The sequence below is a fragment of the Sciurus carolinensis genome, chromosome 10, assembly GCF_902686445.1.
Source record: "Sciurus carolinensis chromosome 10, mSciCar1.2, whole genome shotgun sequence".
NCBI classification, from domain to species: Eukaryota; Metazoa; Chordata; class Mammalia; order Rodentia; family Sciuridae; genus Sciurus; species Sciurus carolinensis.
Genome location: NC_062222.1, coordinates 23,751,479 through 23,777,506, shown reverse-complemented (window position 1 = coordinate 23,777,506; position 26,028 = coordinate 23,751,479). Strand labels below are relative to the sequence as shown.

At 45.8% G+C, this 26,028-nt stretch overlaps 1 protein-coding gene across 1 annotated transcript in view; it reads left to right on the top strand.

Moving 5' to 3' along the window:
- The window catches only part of Nr3c2 (nuclear receptor subfamily 3 group C member 2), a 60,044-nt gene that overhangs the window by 30,747 nt on the left and 3,269 nt on the right, over nucleotides 1-26,028 (top strand). The gene's annotated exons all lie outside the window — the stretch shown is intronic.

Sequence of the window (26,028 nt, the reverse complement as noted above, 5' to 3'; positions counted from 1 at the left end):
GCTTTAGGGAACACGGCCAACGACATTCTCCATGACTCACATCCGAGGCAGTACAGGGAACCAGGCAGGATCACGTCTTCCCACTCAGCTGTGTTGAGCAGAGCTCCACATCACAGCAGATACATTGTCTTACATGGTGATTTTTTGAAAGGCTTTCCTTAGGAAAGAATCAGATGGGGCTCTGTGGGTCTGTCTGAATGCATTCTCTTATTTGGCAGGCACAAGTACAATATCAAAATTAGTATATAACCATCCTCACAATGCATGATGGTAAAGCAGTTTGCGTGGATGAGACCCACAACAGAAGTTAAAACTTGTTTCTTCCACACCCTTTCTGAATCGGTGAGCCTTGAGCAGGACAGCACAGTGCAGGCAGTGAGAAGCCACCCCCTTCCCCGCGCCCCTACGTCTGTGAATGATCCATGCAAAACTTCTGCTGGTTGGTTTTCAGCACCAGCGCAGTGTTTGGCCCAAGCCAGGAACCCAGTGAAGAGTTGTCAAATGACTGTATCAGAAATGCTGATTTACTGCAAAATTTCTCACAACAAATTAGCATCTTTATGGTTTTTAAAAACAGAGGTATAACTGATATACAATAACCTGAGCAAAGTTAAAGGGCACCACTTGGCAGGTTTGGACAGACGTATGCAACCACGAAACGGTCACCACTATCAAGATAGTGAGCGTATCCATCACCCAGAAGTCTCCTTCTCCCTTAGTTCAGACCCTCCTCCTGCATCCTGCTCCCCAATTGCTTTCTATCAGCATAGATTAGCTTACATTTCAAAGTGTTTCATATAAATGGTATCACAGAGGAGATTTGGGGTTTTGTTGTTTCTTTTTCTTTCTTTCTATCTTTTACTTATTTTTTGGTCTTCTTTCACTGGGTGTAATCCGTCCATGCTGTTGCAAATATCAAGAATTCGGGGCAGGGCAGGTGGTGGTTTCTGGTTTGGGTTTTTGTGGTTAGTGGTGTTTTTGCTCAGTCATATCCCATTGTGTATTTATCCCACAATTCATTTGTTCAGTCACCTGTGGATGGACATTTCAGTTGTTTCTGAGGCCTCACAGATGCATGTGTGCTGAACATTTATGTATAAGTCTCTGCTCAGGTGTAGGCTTTCCCTTTTCTTGGGGTAACGTCAAGTAGTGGAAAACCTGGTATCATGGGTATATATCCATTTTTAAAGGAAAGGCCAGCATGTTTTCCAAAGTGGTTGTGCAGGTTCACACCCCAGGAGCAAGTGGTTGTGCAGGTTCACACTCCCAGGAGCAAGTGGTTATACAGGTTCACACTCCCAGGAGCAGTGGTTATACAGGTTCACACCCCAGGAGCAGTGGTTATACAGGTTCACACCCCAGGAGCAAGTGGTTGTGCAGGTTCACACTCCCAGGAGCAGTGGTTATACAGGTTCACACTCCCAGGAGCAGTGGTTATACAGGTTCACACTCCAGGAGCAGCGGACGACGGCTCGCATCCTGGCCACACTTGGCCTGGTGAGTCTTTTTAGCTCTCGCCATCCTAGCCGCCATGTAGTGCCGAGTCCCTGTGCTTTTTACTTTGCTTTTCCCTAGTGATGGATGATGCTGTCTTTTCATGTTCTCATTTGCCATGTTTATGTCTTCTTTGGTGATATATCTGTCATACTTTTTGACTCATTTAAAAAGAAAGCGACTTGAAGTGACCTAAAGACCCCCCACTAGGCCCCATCTCTCAAAATTTCCACCACCTCCTGCTGGTGCCACTGGCGGGGAACCAAGCCTCTACCATGTGGGCCTGTGGGGACACTTACGACCCAGACTAAGATAAGCCAATCTCAAAAAACCAAAGGACGAATGATCTCGCTAATAAGTGGATGATGACACATAATGGGGGGTGGGAGGGGTTAGTGTTAGGGTTAGAGTTAGGGTTAGGGAGGGGGGCAAGAATGGAGGAGGAAGGACTGTATAGAGGGAAAAGAGGGGTGGGAGGGGTGAGGGGAAGGGAAAAATAACGAATCAAACAACATTACCCTATGTAAAAAATTAATTAATTAATTAATTAATTATAGCACCAAAAAAAAAAAAAAAAGACCCAGACTATAGCAGTGAAGTCCAGTTGACCGTCGCTTACTTTCGTGGGCTGTTTTTTTAGTGCTGTATCTCAGGAGTCCTGGTATAAGCCATTGTCACACAGCTTTTCTCCCACATGTTCCTCCAGCATCTTTGTCATTGACACTGAGTGTCTTAGAAACCATTCTGTCACGTTTTTCTCTGTTTCACCTGAGCATTTGGGGCTGTTGCAAACAGATAAGTTTGGTTCATCTCATTCCACCTTGAATGGGAGGAGATCACACATTTTGGAATTATTTTAATTCTACACCTTTATTTTAAAGTATTTGTAAAAAAAAAAAAAAAATCGATCTTAAAGGCAGCCTAACAGAAGCGTCTTGCATACTCTATTTATATTTCTATTCCAGAGAGAACATTGAAAAATGCAGGGTAAGCCTGGAGGGGCCTTTCTAACGTTCACACTTACTCGGTCTTGAGACTACCTACGGCTTTCTCATTAGAGTAAATTAGTGAATCCACATTTGTGCAATCTTCAAAGGAGCCAAGGGCCACGCCATGCCCTGGCTGTGTTCTTAGAGCCTAGTTTGGGCCACCTTATGGAAAAGAGAGTCTTCATTTCTAAGGGTCACATAAATAAGAGCCATTGGAATGTAGATCACAATTCTGCTTAAAAAGCATGCGTGAACGGGCATGGTGGCGCACGCCTACAATCCCAGCAGCTCAGGAGGCTGAGGAAGGAAGATCATGAGTTCAGAGCCAGCCTCAGTAACTTAGCAAGGCCCTGAGCAACTTAGTAAGACCCTGTCCCAATATAAAAACTTTTAAAAAAGGCTGAGGATGTTGCTCAGTGGTTAAGCGTCCCTGGGTTCAATCCTTGGTATCAAAACAAACAAAAAAACAAACAACAATAACAAAAAAAGAGTTCATGGTATGCTGGCCCCCAGGACACAGGTGCACGCTGTCAGGACACCTGCAGATTTCTTCCACATGGTGCACACATGTGTTGGCAGAACAGTGCCAAGGTGGGCCAAAGGAACATTCTCTGAAAGCACAGTTTGACAGTTCAGTGTTTGAACTGGCCAGCAGCTTCATGAGCCCTGTGAACATCAGTCTTTCCCCAAAGAAAGCAGCTGTGCTAAACACTCCGAGGAGTAGGTAGATGTATTTTTGCTTTGTCAGTGTTTGGGTGTCATGTGTAAAACATACAGAACCCTTATGCTGCTAGAGAGAACTGATAATAGTCACTTTTAGCTATTACTAGGAGTAGCAGTTAATTTCCTACGGGTGTAAGAAGCACGTGTCTAATGGATTTATTACTAACTGCTGTTGGTTCTTAGAGATCAAGAGCTGTTTATGTATGGTCAGTGTACAGAAGAGTAAACACTGAAGATGACATATTAATAACATCTCTTGAGGCAAACATTGCCCTTTTCCTATTAAACAGCATATGATTGCAGTTTTATTTTGGGATATACACTTGGCAAAAAAGTACCTTGTGCCTGGCAATATAGTCAGTGCTGCAGAGAATACAACATAAGCAGATGCTGCTGCTCCGCCCTTGATTAGTTTGGATTCTAGAAAGGCAGTTGGCCCATAGTGCAAAGCAGAAGGTTCAGGTGCTGAAATTGGTCACCTGGGTCGTCCTGGGACCCCTGAGAGCATGTGGGTGCTTGTGTGCTCCTTTCTCTGTGTTCTGAGGTGCAGGTATGAGTGGAAGCCTGTCCTTAGGGACCTCACTTGTCTGGTAGAGAAGAACGTGCCTCCTGTTGACATGCATGTGGGTCTAAAGGTGCAAGGCCCAGTACAAGGCCAGGAGACCTAAGGCAGGGCAGCCAGACAGTGGCTGGAAGCCATGGGGGAGCACTCGAAGAGCTCAACAGCACACCGTGAGCAGTGAGCTCATGGGCATTCGTTCTAGGTTGGCCAAGCCTTGCAGAGAGGGTGTGGCAGCCAGCTGTGCCAGGCAGGGGCATGGAAGACTTCCCCGGGTGTCAGAGAATTCATTTGCGGACGACAACGCAGAACCGGGAGAATGATTTCTCAGGGTTCCTGGGTAGCTGGAATCTCCAAGACTCTGTGTAGCGCTCCCAAGAACCACCATGGTGACGAGGGGCGCTGTGGCTGGCAGCAGCCGCTCCATCGTAGGCTGCATCTTGGCCATCAGGAAACGCCTGAAACAGCTGTACTGCCCCGGGAGGTCCAGACTCTTCTTCCCCAGCATTTTCTGGCACGCACCATTTTTGTGAGCTGCAGCGTTCCATCTTGAAGGCCGTGCACCTGGCTTCGTATTAAGATGTCCTTCGTGTTCAGCAGTTCCCCAAACAAAATCTTAGGCCCGCCTCAAGGGAAGCTGAGCAGGCTTTGGTTTGAAGGCTCTAGTTTGTACACACGATCATGAACCTTTTCGACTGGGCAGGCCGCAGTGCGTCACTCAGTGCTCTTCTCCGCATGACAGGAGGGGACACTGAGTATCCTCAGGCCACATCATTCTGTCTGTGGCCCCTTGGGGGACCCTGGATAGCTGAGGTGGTACTTCTCTAACCAGGCCCTGGGAGCCAGGGTCTCCCTCCTCCATGGCAGGTGGTGTGAGGAGCAGAAATCAGAAATCTGGATACGGTAAACCCCACAGGTGCATGCTGGGAAGACTTCATTCTTTAGGTGGAAAGGGTGTTAAGTTTCAGTGACACAATAACCAACAAAAGAGATCATGCTGCAGGCAACCAGACTATTAGCACATTATTTTGAGATTCTCGGTTTTAATTAGCTGGTGCTTTTGCATCCAGGCTGCGGTACTGGCGATTTCCTCCACGGTTCCACCATTGGTGGTTTTGAGAGACACCTGACCCTATTGTAAGCATATCTCACCACAAGTCTGGCTCCTTCTGCCATTTATTCGGGCAGTCTCTCACTTCCACATTGGATTTGTCTTCGTCTTTCTAGTCAGTTTCTCCTCAGGAAAACCTTTTGAGGCCAAAATAGGAACCCACCACAGAAGTGTGACCACCGCAGACAGAGAGAATGGTCTGCAGAGCTCTGTTAGCATTTCTCTCAGTAAATACTTGACTTACGTGTTTTGGGCCTATAGTTTCTTCAGCTATAAAATGGGAATAATACCCATCAGATTGGGCCTTTTGAGAAGTGAATGAAATATCCGAGATATCTGTCACATAGCAGCCCCTGAGCAAGCGTTCACCCTCGCTTCCTGTTCCTCAGGTGACCATTAATGGGATTGATTCTGTGTTTATAACAAAGTGCCCACGCTGTCAGTACCACACGCTCACGTCCGTGTGTAAGACAGACCCAGATCCAGAGCCACATTCTCTGTCCCTGAGCTAAGCAACTATTTAATATAATCATTAGCAGCATTCTACCGCCGCCTTCTTTGACGAGACCATGACTAAGAAAGATTCTAAATAAAGGAAGAGTTGTTTATTCCAGAGTCAGCTAAGTGAGCACAGCCTTATCCTCCCCCAGCGAGAGGGGAGGACACAAACTTCCCCAGGCAGCCATCCTTCTTGAAGTCTCCACAGGTAAAGATTTCAAATTCAATGCCTAATTGACAGGCAAGCTCTAACTCTTTGTGTATTTGGTGAAACCAATGGAATACGTATTAGCAATGTGTATTATCTCTCTTTTTTTATTTCCCTAGTAAAGTAAGAGCTGGTATTTTCACTTATAAATTTCTGATTTTAAGGGGACAGGGTAGTTCAGCATGCATTGCTCTGGACCAATCGTGCTAACAGATGATTATTTTCATTGAAAGCATATTTACGTTTGTATAATTCTTTTAAAATGCCTCAGATATATTTAAAATTAAAAACCAGGGGGAAATGGGAAGCAATAAGTCAGAACTTTCTGCTGTTTCAGTGTGACAGATAAATATGGAGTTGATGCCTTTGGTTGCCGTGAGGAAATTCTGGGCAACCCAAGGGTTGAGGTGTGTTATGTGCTGGGAGCTGGATCTGGAAGCCCAACTGGAAGATGTCACTCCCCATGGAAGATGTCACTCCCCATAGAGATAGGATGCGTTCCTTCACGTCAGTGAGTTAAGGGAACCGTCAGTCAGTGACCTTGTGGTGTCTTGTGGTGTCTAAGTTCCCCTAGAGTTTGCCTGCGTCTTATTTTGTGATAGACAACAGAATAGCCCAATGACTGTTCTTCCTCAACTCTTGGAGTCTTGTAATAACCAGGAAACTATATAAGAGAAGATGATTTTTCAGTACCCAGTTGGTTCATGCTGTGTGAAATGAGCTATTCCTACCTCAGTTACCTGTTCTAAACAGCCCCCGGGGGAAGGGCTGCCCCAGGGCTCTGCTTCAGAGAGTGAGGTCATGCCGCAGGGACGGTGAGCTGCTGGCAAGGGAGATTCACGTACAGTAGCCTCCATCGTCCCAGGAACTGTACTGGTGGTCAGGATGCAGTGACAAAAGGGGCTTGGTCCCTGCCTGACGGGCAGTATAGACAAGGAAGGAGACTGGATCATGAGGACTCTGTATCATCAGTGGATTAATCCATTAGTGGATTCATAGGTGGTAGAGGCTGCAGGGGGTGGGACCTAGTTGAAGGGGTGGGCCCTTGGGACCATGCCTTTGGAATCTGTGTCTTGTTCCTGGCCTCTTCTCTCTCTCTGCTTTCTGGCACTGTGAGCTGAGCAGCTTTCCTCTGCCACACCTTTCACCATGACCTGCCTCAGCTCAGGCCCAAAGCAACAAAGCCCTGAACATGCCCTGAGACCCTAAGAGCATAAGCCAAAAATAAATCTTTCCTCCCGTAAGTTGTTTTTCTCAGGTGTTTGTGACGGTGACGAAAAGCTAACTGATACTCTTGTGCAGGGTGGCGCCTGCACCCAGGAGGGAACATGGGTGAAGAAATACGTGAGGGGAGGGGAGGAGCTTGTATTGGAGGGACGGAGTTGAGATGCCCTCAGGACATCTCAGGGAAAACAGGTGAACACAGAGCTCTGTGGATGAAGATGAGGGGAACAACCTGCTGGTGCAAGCCTGACAGGTGGCCCCACGAGAGTGTCTCTGAAACCTGGGGGTGGGTGGGACTGCCGGGGTGCCTGGAACTGAATCCCCGGAAAGCATGGTGAGAAGGCCTCCAAATAAGGGGTGCCCAGAGTCTGAGAAGAGCTGTGGCTGAAGTCAGGAGGCAAAAAGAGGGACATTGGAGACAACTCAGAAAGAGCATCCACACTGCACCAGAGAGGGCCTGGAGGGAAGGTCAGCTCTCACAGTCTGAAAAACTGTTCAGTAGCCATAGCAACAAGGAGAGGGTTGTGAGGAACAGCAGATGGAGTTGTGTTGAAACCTCATGAGGTTTCTAGTAACTGTATCAGAAGCCACAAAACAATGAGGGACGGTAGTTACTTTATAAAGAATGTTAGAAGTGTTGCCCTGCAAAGCTTCTTAGTAGAACTGCATTAATAGAAAAAGAACGATGGGTCTTTCTGATACGTGACGGGACATAGGAAAAAGAGCATTCCGAATGTGTTGAGAGAACGTGGGAAGATTTTGAGTTTATATGTTAAGTAAGCTAAAAACATTGCAGTAGCTTAGCAAAACTTGCTAAATGACCCCACACTCTATTCCATACCTTGACCCCATGTGAGTAGATCTGGATTGGTGAAAGCTTTATTATGTACTTGTGCATTCATATACGTGTGTCTGTGAGCACAGAGGTGCACCAGACACAGCAAGGCACTGAGCGTCAAACACATGGCATCAGACCCAGCATGCACCACGAGGCTGCACAGCTGACTCTGGATTCCAAGTCATGACTTCATTCAGTGAGCCCAGGCCTGAGCCCTTCCTCAGCTGTCACCTTTCCAGCACACCTCAGTGATAGTGACAGCCCATTTCCACTTGCAGTCATAGAACCTTTCTCTCTCTTGGCTTTGCATGCTTGGCGTTGAAGATGAAATATGGGTCCTTCCCTTCCCTCTTTGGAAAAGGTTATTTTAAAACATTTAAATATTTTCAGTGGCTAATTTTTTGAATGACAGTGCTTGCCAAATATTGGTCCATAGTCAAGTAACATCCTAAGGTGCAGTTGTACAAGATTTTAGAGAAACCAGGGGGTGTGATCCTTCAATACAGGAAGTATGTCCTTCCATCTTTATTATTATATTTTTTTATTATCCACCTTGAGTAACCAATCTCCAAAATTCTTCTTCATGCAAAACCAAAACTCTGTGTCCATTAAACAAAAGCTATTCTGTACCCACCCACCCCGCCCCTGGCACCCACTCTTCTGTTTTCTGCCTCTGCTGCTCTAGGTACCTCATATAAATGGAATCTTAAGAGTGTCTGACTTTTTATGTCTGGCTTATTTCATTTAGCATAATATCCTCCAGGTTTGCCCATGTGGAAGAATTCCGTCTTTTTAAAAACTGAACACTGCTCCTTTGTATGTGTATGCCACAGTCTGTCCATGCACTCATCTGGCAAGGGGCACGTGCTTTGCTTCCTCTTGGCTGTTAGAATAATGCTGCTATGAATGTGGGGTAGAAAATGTGTCCTTGAGAACTGGCTTTCATTTTTTGTGGGTATATTTTCAGAAATGGGATGCCTCAATCATATGATAGTGGGATGCTTGATTTTTGAGGAATCACCACACCGGTTTCCACCATAACTGCACCATTTCATATTTCCACCACGTATATGAATTTCAATTCTTTACACACTCAGATACTTATTTTCTGTTTTTTACTTGTTTGGTTTTTGATAGTGTTTTAGTCAGCTTTTTCAGTGCTGTGACTAAATGACCTGCCCAGCACATCTGTCGAGGAGGAAAGGTTTATTCAAGGGCTCACAGTTTCAGAGGTCTCAATCCATAGAGAGCAGTCCCCTTTCCTTGGGGCTTGAGGTGAGGCAGAGCATCATGGCGGAAGAGTGTGGCAGAGGGAAGCAGCTCACGTGGTGATCAGGAAACAGAGAGAGACTCCGCTTTCCAGATACAAATATATACAAAGCCACACCCTAATTCCCACCTCCTCTAGCTATACCTTACCACTTAAATTACCACTTAATTAATCCCCATCAGGAAATTAATTCTCTGACTGGGTTAAGACTCTCACAGCCAAATCATTTTTAATCTGAACCTTCCCGCATTGTCTCATATGTCAGTTTTTGGGGGACACCTCACATCCAAACCATAACAGATGGTTACTATCATGTGATAAGGTAGAATCACATAGTTTTCAATTTGAATTTCCCCAATGATTAGTGATATTGACCATCTTTTCATGTGTTTATTGACCATTTGTGTATCTTTGGGAGAATGTCTGTTCACATCTGTGAATAGATTTTTTTTGTAGCAAGGTGGGGGGATACAGGGGATTGAACCCAGGATTGCTTAATAAGTGAGCCATATCGCCAGCTTTTTAAAATTTCTTATTATGAGACAGGGTTTCACTAAATTGCTGAGGCCGACTTTGAACCTGTGATCCTCTTGTCTCAGCCTCCTGGGCTTCTGGGATTACGGGGGGTGCACCACTGCACCTGGCTGTGACCCACTTTTTAATCAGTTTTTTGTTTTGTCTTTTACTATTGACTTGTTGGAGCTCTTTATATAGCCTGGGTATTAACCCATTATCAGATATACAGTTTTCACCTATTTTCTTGCATTCCTTGGTTTTCATTTGGTTTGGTTTGGGTACCAAAATCTTTCTTTTCTTCTATACTTATAATGATAAAATTTGGTAATTTGCTTCTTTTGATCCTTAATTGACAAAATTCAAAGTTGTGTCTGATTCAATTTATTTAAAGAGAGGGAGTAAAAAAAATTTTTTTCCCGGAAGTTAACTGCTCCTTTCCCCTCATTATTGATTGGCATCACCTAAGCTGCATCCCTGCAGGACCTGTGCCACTGTTTGGAAAGCTCACGAGACAGTAACTATCTGTAGGAACGCTGGGGGGAAACAGAGTCCTTGTTCTGGGGGGAAATCCTGCATTCCATTCCCACCTGACTGTATGAGATTTGTGGTGTCACAGGGTGAGCTTTCTGGAAAAGCCAAAATTTCAGGTAGGGAAAAACCACAGAGGGCCGTGCTTCTAGAGGATCGCAGCTAAATCAAATCTGACACCGAGAAATCTCCTGCTAATCTGAAATATACCTAGGGGAGATTTCGGGAAACTATCTCATTGTTTAACACCTGTGTCAATAAATCCCCCTTCTTATGCAGCCTAAATCCTCCTCCTCGCAGTAGAGTGATCGCTGTGTAATACCTGGGCTTTACTGCTTGCCTTTCTTCCTCGGTCTCCTCATTAAACCCTTCTAATGTCTCCGCGAGGTGAGGATGAGTAAACATTACTATTTAAACTTAATCATCCCCTGTCTTAATTCCTCTCTCTATAAAAAGAGAATAATGGTAATATTTACTTAGGTTTTTTTTTTTTTTTTTTTTTTACCCATTTATAGAGAAAGGAATTAAGGTAGAGTGGCGAGGTGCGTTTTCCCAGGATTGTGCATGAGGCGGCGGCAGCAGAAGGCAGGGGTTCAGGAGAAGGCAGCACCAAGGGGATGCCACCTGTGGGTGGCAGGACCAGCCCCCACCTGATTAGCTCTGTTTCCCCTGGAAGGTCAGGCATCCCTCTGGATCTCTCCATAAAGCGAGCACCATCAGGGCTAGCACTATGGTACCCTGCGCTGCCCCACGCCCACCCCACACAAAAGGCCCAACTCTTGGTGTAATGTTTGGCTGTCACCATCTTGAAATTCTCGGTAAACATTGAACAAGGGAACCCCATGTTTTCATTTTGTACCAGGCTCACAAACTACCAGCTTGCCCTGGGCATGCTGTAAAATCTACCTAAGATCATGTTGATCGGAGGATGCGAGGAGTGTGAGGAGCCACTTGCACTGTGAGGAGCAGTGTGCAGGACCGGGAGGAGAGCGCAGGGCTGTGTAAGGCAGGAAGCCGAGGGTCAAGAGGAATGTCCTCATCAGTGCCATCTGAGGCTACAGGAGATAACCATAAATGACAGATATTAAAGGCCAGTTGGAAAATGCAGTTCATCAAGGTCATGGGTAAAGGGGCAAGAAAGTGTAGGTAGTTATGTCCCAAGAGTCCTCATTGTTCTTATAGTCTATTTACCAGTCCTCCTACATGATAAAATGTGTTACCCTAAAATCAGCACTAGGGCTCTTTTTCAGTCATTCACAGACCTGTGTGGAGCAGCAAAAAAATTGGTTTCCCCCAGTGTACTTGCTCCTGGCCTGGGTCGACAAGGAGTCTCCGCCATCTTGTTTCAGCCATTTTGCTATTTATGAGTCCTTTTTGAGACCTATACTATTGTGCAGTTGGGGATTTTTGTTAGGGATTTTTCTGTTAACTTGGCCTCCAGACTATGAAGAAGTCAGGCTTATGAAGAAAATGTGTATTAGAGAAGCTTTGTTCAGAGTTTCAGAGCTGTAGGCCAGGAGTTCAGTCTTAACGAAGCAGCAGTACATGTTCCATGAGGTGTCTTTAAAGAGAGACATGTATAGAACACGGCCACGTGATGATCATTTGGTGAAAATACTGTGAACAGCAGCTTGTGGGAATCGAACTCCATCTTCCCCTGAGGAACAGTCACTCAGTATTCACTAACTCAGTGTTGGAAGTGACTTTATCACTTCAGCAAATACTGAGACTCAGTAGTGACTACACGTAACCAACAGGAAACGTAGACTCAAAGAATTCCTGAAGGAACAACTAAATGGAAGACTGGAGGGAGGCTCTCTATTCAAATGACAGATTCTGGACTCTTTAGTGTGGATGATGTCGTCTTGTCTTGCTCAGTACCCTTTGTGGGAAATTGTTCTAAAATATTTCCTAAAGTCTAGAAGAGTACAGAATAATTGGAATACCATATCCAGCTGCCACCATATTGCTTAATTCAGCACCCAACATTTTAATGTTTCTGAAATCAGGAGACATCTTAGACTTAACGTACAGATTTTCAAATCAACAAAACCTGTTCTCTCAAAGTTCTTATTAAATCTCCAAGGTGCCTTACAGTCCAGGGATGGACACACTTTCTCTGTAATGGGCCAGACAGTGCATATTTTAGGTTTTGTGGGTCACATGCTCTTTCTAATAGCTCTTTGGCTGTCCCCCTGTAATGTGAAAGCAGTCATGTAAGTGAAGTGTGGCCTTGTTCCTGTCAGACTATGTCATAATTTTAACATGTCATAGAATATTGTTATTTCGTGGGTCTTTGTCCAAATTTTACAAGTACAAAAATAAAAAAAAAAAAAAGAAATGAAAAAACTCACAAAAACATCAGGCCAGATATGGCCTGCAGGTCACAGGTAACCAACCTCTGTTTGATTTAGTGGTATCATAGAGTCAAGGGAATAAAACAACAGGTCACCTTGGTCTCAGGTGTTCCCACTTAAGGCTGACTCTGACCCGTGGGGCCTGCACCTTAGTGCTTCATGTCCCCCCTCTTTTTTTTTTTTTTTTCAGTATGAAAGAGGGATTTAACTGCTAAATCCTAGACTTAATATTAAAGTTGTAGCATATAAACATGAGTTGGTTTAGAATTTTAGTTTGTTGGTATAGTGTACATTTGCAGGAAAGATCTAGGAAATATTGAAAACAAAATTAGGAAAAGTTCAGACTTCTATATACAGTAACATGCCAATGCATTTCAGACACAACCCTTTCATTAGGTCTCCTTTGTTCGGCAATGTTCTAATTACCCCTTTATCTTTAAGCTCCACTTTCTTCTTTTCCATTGTGTCATTTTTCTTTGTGTTTCTCACATGTACAATAGACCTTATTCACAAGAAGGCGGAGCTGCGGCCTGGAACGAGGCTTGTAAAGCAAGGAAACTTAAACAGGGTGGAAATTAAATAAGTTTAAGCACACACCAAAAAAATTAGAAGGCAAATGAGCCCATCTTGCTTAGCACGGCATTCAGACAGCCTCTTGTGAGGCTGTGAATGCTTATCACTGACCAGAGGGCAGCGATCGCTGTTGTATTTATTATACGAGTGGTAAAGAAGAAGAAATTAAAGCATAATTTAGATAATGGTCAGATGCTAATGGATGGGGACCAGAGTGGAGAGTGTGTGGCAATACCCCCTGTTTCTCAGGAGCTGCTGGGCAGCACCCAGTTCCCATCCCAGCAGCCAGGCCAGTCTTGGGCAGCCACTGGTCTGACCAGACTTCCTGGCCTGTACCTTCCTGGTCGGTGGAGTCAGCCAGGAGGCCACACAGGGCAGCTCCGTGGGCAGCCCGGCCTCTCTGAACACTGTGGCAGAGCTGCTTGCATCCTGGCCTAGGGCTGCAGCCTCGTCCACCTTCACTAGGGTCCCCTTACCTGCAATTTGTGAGTGGAACTCATGTCATCAGATGGGAAGTAGATGGCCCCAGAGAGGCCTGTCTATGGCCACAGGGACAGACTTGAATACAGATGCCCTCTGTCCACTGTTGGCTGGCCCTTGGTAAAGAGAACACTCTCTTAAAATACAGAATCCACAAATAGCTCCCTTTCCAGGGGCTGCTTCACTGTGAGTGACACATCAGAGCCCCCAACGTAGCCCACCAAGGCCCCAGACACTCCTCATGCCTAGATTGAGCACACTGAGCATGCTCACTGACAAACTTTCGGCCAGGAAATGGCTTTTGGCGTTTCTTGGTTCCCGGCCCGGAGGCCTTCAGGACTCTTTCAGACTCAGCCTATCGGAAGAACCCACCAGGAACCCTCAGCCTAGGGGCACCACGGAGCCTGGGTTTCTAGAAGGAAATCCACAAGTAACTGGAGGTATAGAACTTTGTTACAGGTTGTATTTGAGCATAGAAACAAATCAAATGCTATGAAGCTGGAGGGGAGGGGCTTTTGCCATGACCTGTTCTGCCGAGATGTAACTAACCAGGAAAGATCAATGCCACATGGCCACACACGCCCTCCTGTGCATACGCAGGCACCTTGTCCGCTCACCTGCCCTGGGAGGAGGCTGGGGTTTTTATTTTTTAAAGCTGATTTTTAGTATGGTAAAACACACATAGCCTGCAATTTACCATCCTAATCATTTTTCAGTGTACAATTCAGCGGCACTAAGTACATTCACATTATTGTGGGATCACTGCCACTACCCCTCACCCAGAAAGTCTGTGCCCCATAAACATTAACTCCCCACTCCCCCTTTGCTCTGTCCCAGCAAACGCTCCTCTCCTTTTTCTCTTGATGAATTTGATTACTGTGTCTCTCTCTTAGAAATGGAATCGTACAATATTTGTCCTTTTATATTGGACTCATTTCATTTAGCATCAGCTTTTCATTCCTTTTTAAGGCTGAATATTCCTTTGTGCTTGTATACCACACTTTGCTTTTCCATTCATTTTAAATTGGCATTGGGGTTGTAGGCAAGTTTTGGCTAGTGTGAATAACACTGCTGGGAACACAGGTATGCAAACATCTGTGTGAAATATCTGTATGAAACACCAGTTCAAATCTTTCAGTTATTTTGGGCACAGACCTGGCAGTGGAATGCTGACTTATATCATAATTCTAATTTAATCCGAAACTCTTACACTGAGTTCCACAGAACTGCACCTCTTTACATTCCCACCCAGAGTGCACACAGGTTCTAGTTTCTCTACATCCTTGCAAAAAGTTATTTTTTTTCCTTAATAGCAGCCATCCTACTTGGTGTGAAATACAGATTGTGGTTTCGGTGTCAGTTTGCATTTCTCTCATGACTAGTGATGACAGACATCTTTTCTCACTGACCATTTTTGTATCTTGCTTTGGAGAAATGGCTGTTGAAGACCTTGGCCCCTTTTGTTGTTGTAGCTGCTTTAAACTTTTGAGGGTCCCCCAGCGCTCATTCCAGGCCAAAGTCCCATCCAATCAGGTGAACGTTCTGGAGCCGGGAGAAACGAGGGCGCTCTTGAAATCCCCGTGGGCATAGTTCAGAGAGGGTGTTACCAGTTGGGCTTCATGACCACTGAAGCAATTGAGTGACCTCAGAAGAGCAGCCCGGGCCCACGTGGGGCAGGACAAAGACCCTCCATGGGGCGTTCTGAGAAGCTGTCACGTGTGGCGGGAGCAGGGAGGGCGGAGGGGCTGCTGGCCTGCCACAGGTGGTGACCCAGTGGAAGGAAGGGCAGGGGAGGCCGGGCCTCGCTGTGGGAGCAGGCCAAGCACCCCGGCCGTCCCTGACTGCTGGGCTGTCTGCCCCCTGACAGCTGTGGCCCGTTGACCTGCAGCCGTGCGGGCCTCTGCTCGACTTCTGTGATCCCGGCAGATGTGTTCTGCACCGGAGGAGTCGCTGCGCAGGGTTTCGATTTCTGATGCTGCGAGCCCTTGTGGCTGGTTATTAAAACTGAGGTTCTTACCTCTCCCTCTAGCCTGGGGCTTAGCAGGAGAGGCTGGTGGGGCTCCATCTGAGGCGGCAGAGGAGCAAACTAGGCCATTTGTTCTGCAAGGAAGGCATGTGAGCTGAGGACAGACAGGGTAGAGCTTTTATTTCCTCACTGTGACCCCCTCTTTGTGTCTCTAGCCACACCGAGCAGCCCCTGGGGGCTCCTAGCCCCCTTGGCATGGCATCATGCAAAGTTGTCTTAAAACCCAGCAGAAACAAGTTCAGCAAATCCAAATGCCAGAGAAAGGTGGAGAGAGGTGAGCTTCATGTGTGGAGCTTTGCATTATGTATCTAGTGTCCCCAAATGCTTATTTAAATGACAGGTTTTAAGCCAAGTGAGGCAGGCCTCCCTCCAATCCCAGGGACTCAGGAGGCTTAGGCAGGAGGTTGGCAAGTTTGAGACTAGCTTCTAAAATTTACCAAGACCCTTAGCAACTTAGCAAAATCCTATCTCAAAATAAAAAACACAAAGGGATGGGCATGTAACTCAGTCATGGAGCACCCCTGGGTTCAGTCCCCAACGCTTCAAAAAACAAAAATGTAAACAACAGGTTTTGTTTTGTACATTGACTAAGGGCAGCGTGCTGCCCTGAGAAAGCACTGTTAAAATAGTGACTCCAAGCACGGGGGCCGTGGAGGCATCAGAGGAACCCAGCGCAGCCTGGAACCCGCCAGACTGGCCAGGCCTCAGGGCGACCGAGGGCGCCTCCACACAGGCACTGTCCCTGCCTCCCAGGGTCCTGCTGCCACAGATGGGAAAACTGAGCCCTGAGAGAAGGGACGCAGGAGGAAGTGGCTCACCTGGCTCGGGCTCACTGTCAAGGCAGCAGAAAGACAAAAGCTGTCATCTGTGAGGCCCTGGGAGAGGAAAGACTCCTGCGGAGAAAGAAGGGACCCTCAGGGAAGGACAGGTGACAGGAAGAGGCCCTGGGAAACGTGCAGAAGCAGCTGTGCTCCCAGCATTTGAAGAGTGACATTAAAAAACAGAGAAAAATTCCATGCCCAGTGTGTGTGTCCAGGATCCTGCTGGGTAAGCTCCTGGAGAAGTGACCACGGAGCCATCCTGAGTGGTGACTTAGGGCCAGCTTTCCCCAACCCTGAACTCTGAAGAGTGGGACTCTCCCTGGTGGTTCAGTGTCACAGTGGGAACGGTGGCTTGGGACAGCTAGGTAGACACTGCCTGTGCTCCTGTGGTGATAAGCCAGCTCCTGTGCTGCCCAGCGTCACATCCAGGATGTGACTTCAGCCTGTGCAGGGGCAGTGGCCAATCCTGCACCGAGAGGATGAGGTATGACTTCTGAGAGGACAAGGGCCTTGTGCCTGTCCACCTTGTCCCCCACACCCGTGCATGCCCGTGCATTTGTGCAAGGCTGGCACGCAGCAGCCACTGTGCAGACATTTGAGGTGACCAGCAGGTGCTCTACCAGAACACAGCACGTGGCTTCCACGCCGGTGTCCGCTTGCCGGTCAGGATCTGTGCTGACCCTCCTTGGTGGGTGACCTCTGGTGGCCTCCCTCTCCTCCTTGAGGTCTGACTACTACAGCTGCTCTTGGTGGGCCTGGCTTTTTCCAGTGGGAAGGGAGGCATTGTGGTGCCACCTCACCCTGACGGTCTGCCAGGGACCAGGTGTCCAGTCTTGCCCTTGAGGACCACTGACCCCTGGCTGTGGCAGGCCAGGGTTGGAGGAGGGCCATGGGGCTCGGTGAGCACTTGGCAGGACCTGCAGCCTGGACTAGATTGACTCAAGCTGTCCTCACCCAGTGACTGGGCACGTGGCTTCCAATCCACAGGTGACCCCGGACCCACCAAGTTCAGTCTTGACTCAGATGGAAGTCCTCCTTGCAGAGGGCTCCAGCCTGACCCAGGGCAGGGTGAGCCTGTTCCTGGGAGTGCGAGGTGGTGACGGTTCCTCCCGCCACCCACACACACGCTGATAAGCTTGCAGAGCCAGATGCTGAGCACATGGCTGCCAGCAGAGCCCCCTGCTGGCTTTGATGCAGGGCCCGTGTTGCCCTAGATGGCCTTGTCCTTCTGTAGCTGACCAAGGCATATACACAGGCCCCGAGTATCAGCTCATGACTGGGAATGAGCCGTGTTCTGCGTCTGTGGAACAAGAACAGAGGTGGGTGGGAGAGGACAGCCAGGGTTCATATGCATGGGGAGTGAGTAATGTCTGGGACACCTGTCCCCAGCCACCCTGCCCGGCAGACAGCTGAGCCCTCCTGTCCATGCTGGCCTGTCTTCTCAGCATGTCTCCAGGCAGAGCTCAGCACTGAGCCACGTTTATGCTGGTGTTACAGGTAGAGACAGACGCACTGAATGGGCTCAGGATCTGTCCCCATTACTTCTGCCCCGCCACATCCTGCCTCGCGTTCAAGAACTGACTCACCCTCCTCCGATCACATGTGAACCAGCATGGCTTCTCCTGTGTGCAAATACGAGCCCGCATGGCCCTGGCCCAGCCAGGCAGCTCGCTGGGATGCCACCGGGTCAGTGACAGGCTTTCCCAGCATCCTGCGCCCAGTTCTCTCTCTTGCCAGCACTGGCAACTGGCAACGTCTGACTTCCTGTGGGGATTATTTCCACTCGGGAACAGGGGGAGATGCCCGAGACCAGGACTGTGCTGCTCTCACTGCGGCCCCCCGGCACCGGGCCAGAGCAGGTCCCAGGGGGATGGGCGGATGAGGTGGCGTTGTGGATTCAGGCCTCGGCCCTCCCTCCGCAGAGTCCCTATGACCTGAGGACAGGAAGTCTTCATTTCTGCATATCAGCAGGGCCCCATTTAAGAAATGTGAAGGTCAAGGCTACTAGGCAGAGTCGTTCTAGTGGTGGTGGCTGCTGTCTAACTTGGGGTTACATTTTTAAATATTTTTAATAGAAACATTGTAATGTACATATTTATGGGGTACAGAGTGATATTTCAATACACATGCACAGGGCTGGGTTGTGGCTCAGTGTAGAGCGCTTGCCTAGCGTGTGTGAGGCACTGGGTTTGATTCTCAGCACCACATATAAATAAGTGAGTAAAAAATAAAGGTCTATCAACATCTAAAAAAAATTTTTTTTAAATATATGTATACAATATGTAATGATCAGATCGGGGTAACTGACATATTTATCATCTCAGACATGTATCAGTTGAATGTTGGAAACATTCAAAATTCTTTCCACTAGCTATTCTGAAATAGTCAATTAATTGTTCTCCACATAGTTATTCTAGATTGTGCTATAGAACATGAGCACATCACCCCTGTACCCATGAACTATCCTCTGTCCATCCCTCCGTCCCCACATCCTCTGCAGACTCTATAACCACCATTCTATTCTCTACTTCTTTTGAGATCAAATTTTTGGCTTCCACCTATAAGTGATAATGTGCACTACTGTCTGTGCCTGACTTATTTCACCTAACATATCTTCTAGTTCCATCCATATTGCTGCAAATGACAGAAATTCATTCTTTTAATGGCTGGATAATATTTCATTGTGGATATGTACATCATTTTCCTTATCCATTCATCTGTCCGTGGACACCTACTTGATTCCACATCTTGGCTACTGGGCTGCAGTAAATGTGTGAGTAGAGATGCCTCTGACATTCTCATTGCCTCCATTTGGTTATATTCCTAGTAGTGGGATAGACAGAACTTTGGCGATTCTATTTCTAGTTTTTGAGGAACCTGCATTCTGTTTCCATAATGCCTGTAGTAATTCACATTCCCAGCAACAATGTATGTTCCTTTTTCTCCACATCCTTATTAGCATTTGTTGCTGTTTTTCTTTTGGGACTGGGGTTAGTTTTGCTTTCTTATGATAGCCATTTTAACTGATGTGAGATGGTACTTTTTTGTAGTTTTGATTTGCATTTCCCTGATGGCTGTTGACTGAGCGTTTTTTCCATATTATCTGTTGGCCATTTTAATTTTTTCTTTTTGAGTACTGTCTATTCAGATCATTTGCCGTAAAGAGGATGACTTGTTTTTCTGTGATTACATTTTTTGGATTCCTTGTGTATTCTATATTGGTCCCCAAGTGAAATGTTGGAAAATATTTTTTCCCATTCTGTAGGTTGTCTCTTCACTCTTTTCTTTGCTGAGCACAAAGCAGCTTTTTGTTTCAGCTTTTCGTTGACAGTCCTATCCAGAAACTCATCCTGTTCCAATGTGGTGAAGTTCCTCTGTTTTCTTCTAGTGTTTTCAGAGTTTTAGATCTTACATTGAAGCCTCTGACCCATTGACTTTTGTACTAGGTGAGAGGGGACAGCTTCAGACTTGTGTGTGTAGATGGAAACTTTTCCCAGGTCTATGCATTAAAGAGACCATCCTTTCTCCAAAGTGTATTTTTGCTGACTTCATTAATTTGATTAGTTATATATATGTGTATTTATTTCTGGAATCTGTTCAGTTCCACTGGTCTGTGTGTCTGTTTTCATGCTAATATCATGGGTATTTGGGGTCCTGTCACTCTGTAGTATGTCTTTAGACATCATGAGGCCTCCAGCTCTGTTCTCTTGCCTAAGAATACACTGGCCGGGCTGGGGTCATGGCTCAGTGGTAGAGCACTGCCTAGCATGTGTGAGGCACTGGGTTCAATTCTCAGCACCGCATATAAATAAATGAATAAAAGAAAAGTCCATCAATAACAACAAAAGAAAAAGTGCATTGGCCATTTGAACTCTTTTGTGCTTACATGTGAATTTCAGGATTTTTTCCTAGTTTTGTGCAGAATGCCAACACTATCAAATCACCAGTGGCACTGAATCTGTAGCTTGCTTTGGGTAATATGAACCTTTTAACAATAATTCTTCCAACCCATGAACCTGGTTGGTTATTCCATTTCTTCTTCAGATTCTTTCCTCAGTGTTTTGCAACTTTCATGATAGTCTTTCACTTCTTTGTTAAATTTATTCCTAGGTGTTTTTTTTTGTTTGTGTGCACTACTGTGAATGGGAATGTTTTCATGATTTCTTAGCAAATTTGTTATTGGTGTGTAGAAAAGTGACTCATTTTTGTATGTTGGTTTTGTATCCTGCTACTTTACTGAATTTGTTTATCAGTTCAAATAGTCTAGTTGGTAGGGTTTTTAGGATTTTCTTTATAAGGAATCTTATCTGCAAACAGTGATAATTTGACTTTCCTCCCTCCCTATAGCACTATAATGAATGGTGAGAATGGACACCTTTTTCTTGTTCCTGACCTTAGAAGAAATTCTTCCAGCTTTTCCCCATTCAACATATTGTAAGACTATGGATTTGTCATATAGTCCTCATTGTGTTGAAGTATGAGCCTTGTTCAGGGTTTTTACCATGGAGCAAGGTTGAATTTTATCAAATGCATTTTCTGCCTTTATTGAGATGATCATATGACTGACATATCTACTGATATGTGTTACAGTCATTGATTTACATGTGTTGAACCATCCTTGCATCCCTGGGATGAAACCAAGTAGATCCTGGCCAATGATCTTTTCTCTGAGCTGTTCAATATGATTTGCTAGCCTTAGGCTGAGAATTTTCACGTCTGTGCTTATCAGAGTTTGGGTGTGTAATTTTCTTTTTGGGTGTATCCTTGTTTGGTATCAGAGTAATGCTGGCCTCATAGAATGAGTTTGCAAGTTTCAATTCTTTGGAATGGTTTGAGAATAACTGGACTTAGTTCTTCTTTAAAAGTCTGGTAGAATTCAGCAGCAAAGCCATCTGGACCTGGGCTTTTCTTTGTTGTATTTCTAATTCAATCTCCTTACTTGATATTGTTCTATTTTTATGTCTTCATGGTTCAATTTTGGTAGGTCATATTTGTCTAGAAGTTGGTACATTTCTTCTAGGTTTTCCAGTTTGTTAGTATGTAGTTCTTCCATAATAAAAAATATAGTATATGATTTCAAGTTAGTAAAATTTGTTAAGACTAGTTTTTGTGGTCTACTGTGTGGTGTATTCTACAGAAGGTTCCATATGCTAATAAAAAGAATATGGATTCTGTAGTTATTGGGATGTTCTGTAAACGTCTGTTAAATTCATTTGGTCTACAATGTAGTTTAACTCTGATTCTATTGATTTTTTTGTGGGGTGGGGTGTGATCTGGATGGTAAGTCCCTTGATAAAGATGGCACGCTGAAATCCCCTACTACTATTGTATTGGGGTCTAATAACATTTCATAAAATTGTACACTTAGACACTAAGCACATTTGGACAATGCACATATTTGTTTGATGGTGTCCCAAGAGTCTTGAATTTTTTTCCCTGCCTTCAAGCTTGGATATTCTTTCTTTCACTTAATAGTCTGTTGTTGAGGCTTTCAACTATATTTTTTATTTCACAAGATTTTATTTGGCTCCTTTATTTTTGTTGCTTGTTATTTCCTCTTTTTAGTTATACATGACAGGAGAGTACATGGAGGGGGTCTTATTCTAATTAGGATTCCAGTCTTATGGTTGTACATGATGTGGAGATTCACTGTGGTAGAGTTCCTATATGTACACATATAGGAAAAGTTACATCAGATTCATTGTCTTTCCTATTGCTATCCCCACTCCCTTCCCTTTATTCCCCTTTGTCTAATCCACATAACTTCTGTTTTTCCCCCTCCCCGCTTATTGCACATTAGGATCCACATCAGAGAGAACTGTGACCTTTGGTTTTTTGGGATTGGCTTATTTCACTAATCATGAGAGTCTCCAGATCCATCCATTTAGTGACAAATGTCATAAAGTCATTTTTTATGGCTGGGCACTATTCCATTGTGCATATATACACCATATTTTCTTTATCCATTTATCTGTTGAAGGGTACCTCGATTGGTTCTATGAGCTTAGCTATTGTGAATTGAGCTGCTTTAAACATTGTGTCATTGTAGTATGCTGATTTTAAGTCCTTTGGGTACACATCAAGGAGTGGGATAACTGGGTCAAATGGTGGTTCCAGTCCAAGTTTTCTGAGGAATCTCCACACTGCTTTCCAGAGTGGTTGCACCAATGTGCAGTCCCCAGCAATGAATGAGTGTACCTTTTTCCCCACATCCCCAACAACATTTATTGTTTCTTATATTCTCGATTTTTGGCATTCTGACTGGAGATGAAATCTCAGTGTAATTTTAATTTGCATTTCTCTAATTGCTAAAGATGAACATTTTTTCTGTGAAGTGTGTTTAAGTTCCTTTGCCCATGTATTGATTTTGGGGTATTTTGGGGTGCTTTTTGAGTTCTTTATATATTCTGGGGATTAATGCTCTGAGGTACAGGTGGCAAAGATTTTTCCGCCATTCTGTAGGCCTTCTCTTCATGCCCTTCATTGTTTCTTTGTCTGTGAATCATCTTTTTACTTTGATACCATCCCATTTATTCTTGATTTCATTTTTTGTGCTTTAGGACTCTTATTGAGGAATTCAGTTCCTAAGCTGACATGATGGAGTGTTGGGCCTACATTTTCTTCTAGCATGTGCAGGGTCTCTGGTCTAATGCCTAGGTCTTTGATCCACTTTGTGTTGAGTTTTGTGCAGGGTGAGAGACAGGTGTTAAATTTCATTCTGCTACATAGGAAGTTCCAGTTTTCCCAGTACCATTTGTTGAAGAGGCTCTTTCCTCCGTTGAATGTTTCTGGCACCTCTGTCAAGGATGAGATAACTGTATTTGTCTCTGGGTCTTCTATTCTATTCCATTGGTCTTCATGTCTGTTTTGGTGCAAATACCCAGCTGTTTTTGTAACTGTGGCTCTGCTGTAAAATTTAAGGTCTGGTATTGTGATGCCTCCTACTTCACTCTTCTAAGGATTGCTTTGGCTATTCTGGGCCTCTTATTTTTCCAAATGAATTTCACGATTGCTTTTTCTATGAAGAACATCATTTTAATTTTAAGAAGAATTGCATTAAATATGTATAGCACTTTTGGTAGTATGGCCATTTTGACACAATTAGTTCTGCCTATCCAAGATAATGGAAGATCTTTTCATCTTCCAAGGTTGTCTTCAATTTCTTCTAGTGTTCTATAGTTTTCATTGTAGAGGTCTTTCACCTCTTTTTTGTTAGATTGATTCCTAGGCATTTTATTTTTTTTCGAGGCTATTGTGAATGGGGTAGTCTTCCTAATTTCTCTTTCAGCTGATTCATCCTTGGGGTATAGGAACACAATTGATTTATGGGTGTTAATTTTATATCCTGCTACTTTGCTGAATTTGACTTCTAGAAGTTTTCTGGTAGAGTTTTTTGGGTCTTCCAAATATAGAATCATGTCGTCAGCAAATAGGAAAAGAAGAGCTCAAACTATCACTATCTGTGTGCCTTTACTTTCTTTTGCCCGATTGTTCTTCTGATCCCGTTGTTGGTTAGTTCACCCGTCTTTCCTGGGAATCTGTTGCTGGGGGTGGGGTGTTCTGGAAGTGTCATCACCTCCTTTTTTTAATATATATATTTCTTGTGCTCCTGTGTTATTTGCACTTTGTCACTTTTGTGGGGAGGTGGCCTTAGCAAATGGCATTCTCCTGAAACCATGTCCTTGGGTATCAGTTTGTTATGGAAGGTTGGCTTTGAGTCCAGCTGGGCGCCATAATGTAGTCACTTGGTTGTTTTGGGAATACAGTACATTCCACAGTGCCTTTGGAGACCCACGCTTCTGTGGGTGACACGACAGTAGGGACACTATAGCAGGCCAAGCGGGGGGTGCAGTCAGTGGTAGGCGTGGGGTGCCCTGCAGCTGCTGCTCCTGCTGCTGCTCCCAAGGGCCTGGCAGTGCCCAGTGTTGGGTTGTCTCCTAACCTGTCAGTGGTACAGGCCCAGACACGGCGCAGGGAGACGCAGTGGCAGGAACCCAACACGCTACCTCACTCACACCCAGACCTGACAGCAGCGTGTAGTAAGTCGAGGGTGTCAGCCACAGCGGTGGTCCTCTGCTACGTCTGTGACCGTGCAGCCAGAGGACCACAGCCAGAGCTTCGCTCCCTCGGACTTTTTGGCTGTTGAGCTTCTCCTGGAGCAGACCTGGGCAAAGTCATCCTCATGCCTCTTCCCTCTGTGGGACTCAGGGCAGGGTGACAGGTCGGGGAGTAGCTCACGGCCACTCCAGTTCTCCCACGGCAGCAGGAACCTCGGTGTGACTCCCCTGCTTGGTCAGTGCCAGGAACCAGCCGCGTACCTACCGTTAGGCCTGGCTCTGCCCGAGTCCACAGGTGTCCGGCCACACTCTCTTCTCTCAGAGGACAGGCATCTGCTCCTGTGGTTCTTGAGGGCAGCGTCCTCTGTGTCACAGCGCTGGTGCCTGGTAGGCTGGGGTCACAGTCACCCTGCTGGGCCAAGTTGTTTTCCAGAGGCAGCGCCCTCAGGGCCAGGGCAGTGGAACGTCTGTGGGGCCCCGAGATGGGAGTGCCTGGGTTTCTCACCCAGATCAGCCCCAATTCACAGGATGGCTCCCTTCTGAAGATGACTGCTGGCTGAGGCCCTGGGATTGGCTGGGAGGTGCTTTCCCAAACCGAGGTCACGATGCAGATTTCTGGTTACTTGTCTGAGTGGGGCCACCACCTGCTGTGGAGGAAGCACACAGCTGCCTTGCTGACGGGGAAGGAAGGCCTTCATGCCACCGAGGGACTCAGGGAAACTGATCCTGAAAACTGCAGTAAGCTTGCAGGATTCTGCGGCTGGCTGAAGGGGGTGTCACACCCCACAGGTGGCCTAGCTGACGTTGGTGGCACCATGGTGGGAGAGCCACTGGCCTTCGTTGTAAGAAATGATAAAATATAAAAAAACGCTTTCTCTTCCCTCATTCTGTACAAGGGAGAACTGAGGACAAAGTCTGTAAAGACCCAGTGTGGGAATTGCAAATTGTGTCCCATAGAGAAATGACATTTGATGGTGGAAGGGTTGGGGAGGACGGCACTGAAGAGGTTTTGTCCCAACAGTACGTCTTAGCATCTTGCCTAACAATTGCCATTTTGTTCCATGCTGGATGAGGCTCAGAGCACTTCATCGGGGTCATTCAGTCCTCTGAACAGCTCTGAGGATCCTATATGACCCCTATATTACCAACAAGGAAACTGAGGCACGGATGGATGTGTGAACACGGTGGTGGGTCCAGAGGGCAGTGGTCATGCTGGGTCCTAGCGTGTTTGCCTCCAGCATCCACTGGGGGCAGGACACTTAGTGAATGTTTTCGGAATCTGAGGGACACCACTCGGCAGGAAGAAGAGAGCCACAAGCAGAGCACTGTTTTTTCCCCCGGATGAGATTTTCTTGACTTTTGGCTCATACTGAAAGTCTCAACTATCTTATTCAACCTTGATAGTGGAGTTAAGAACTGAGGGAAAATACAGATGCGGTTTCACCAGAATCACTGTTTTAAGATGAGTTATTCTGTGACAGGTGATGTTATATCATCCACTGTGATACAATAGGAAAGGACCAAAAGTCACTTATCTCACAGTGGTGTGTGTTAGTCAGCTTTCCATTACTGTGACAAATGCATGAAAATAATTGTAACTAAAAAAGGTTTGTTCGGGAGGTTTCAACCCACGATCAATCAGTTGGTCCCGTGGGGTTTTAGGCCTGTGGCAAGGCAGCCCACCATGGTGGGGGTGCTAGGGAAAGGGTGGGTCTGGTCCCACTCTCTCCTTCAAAGGCATAGCCCCCAACTACTT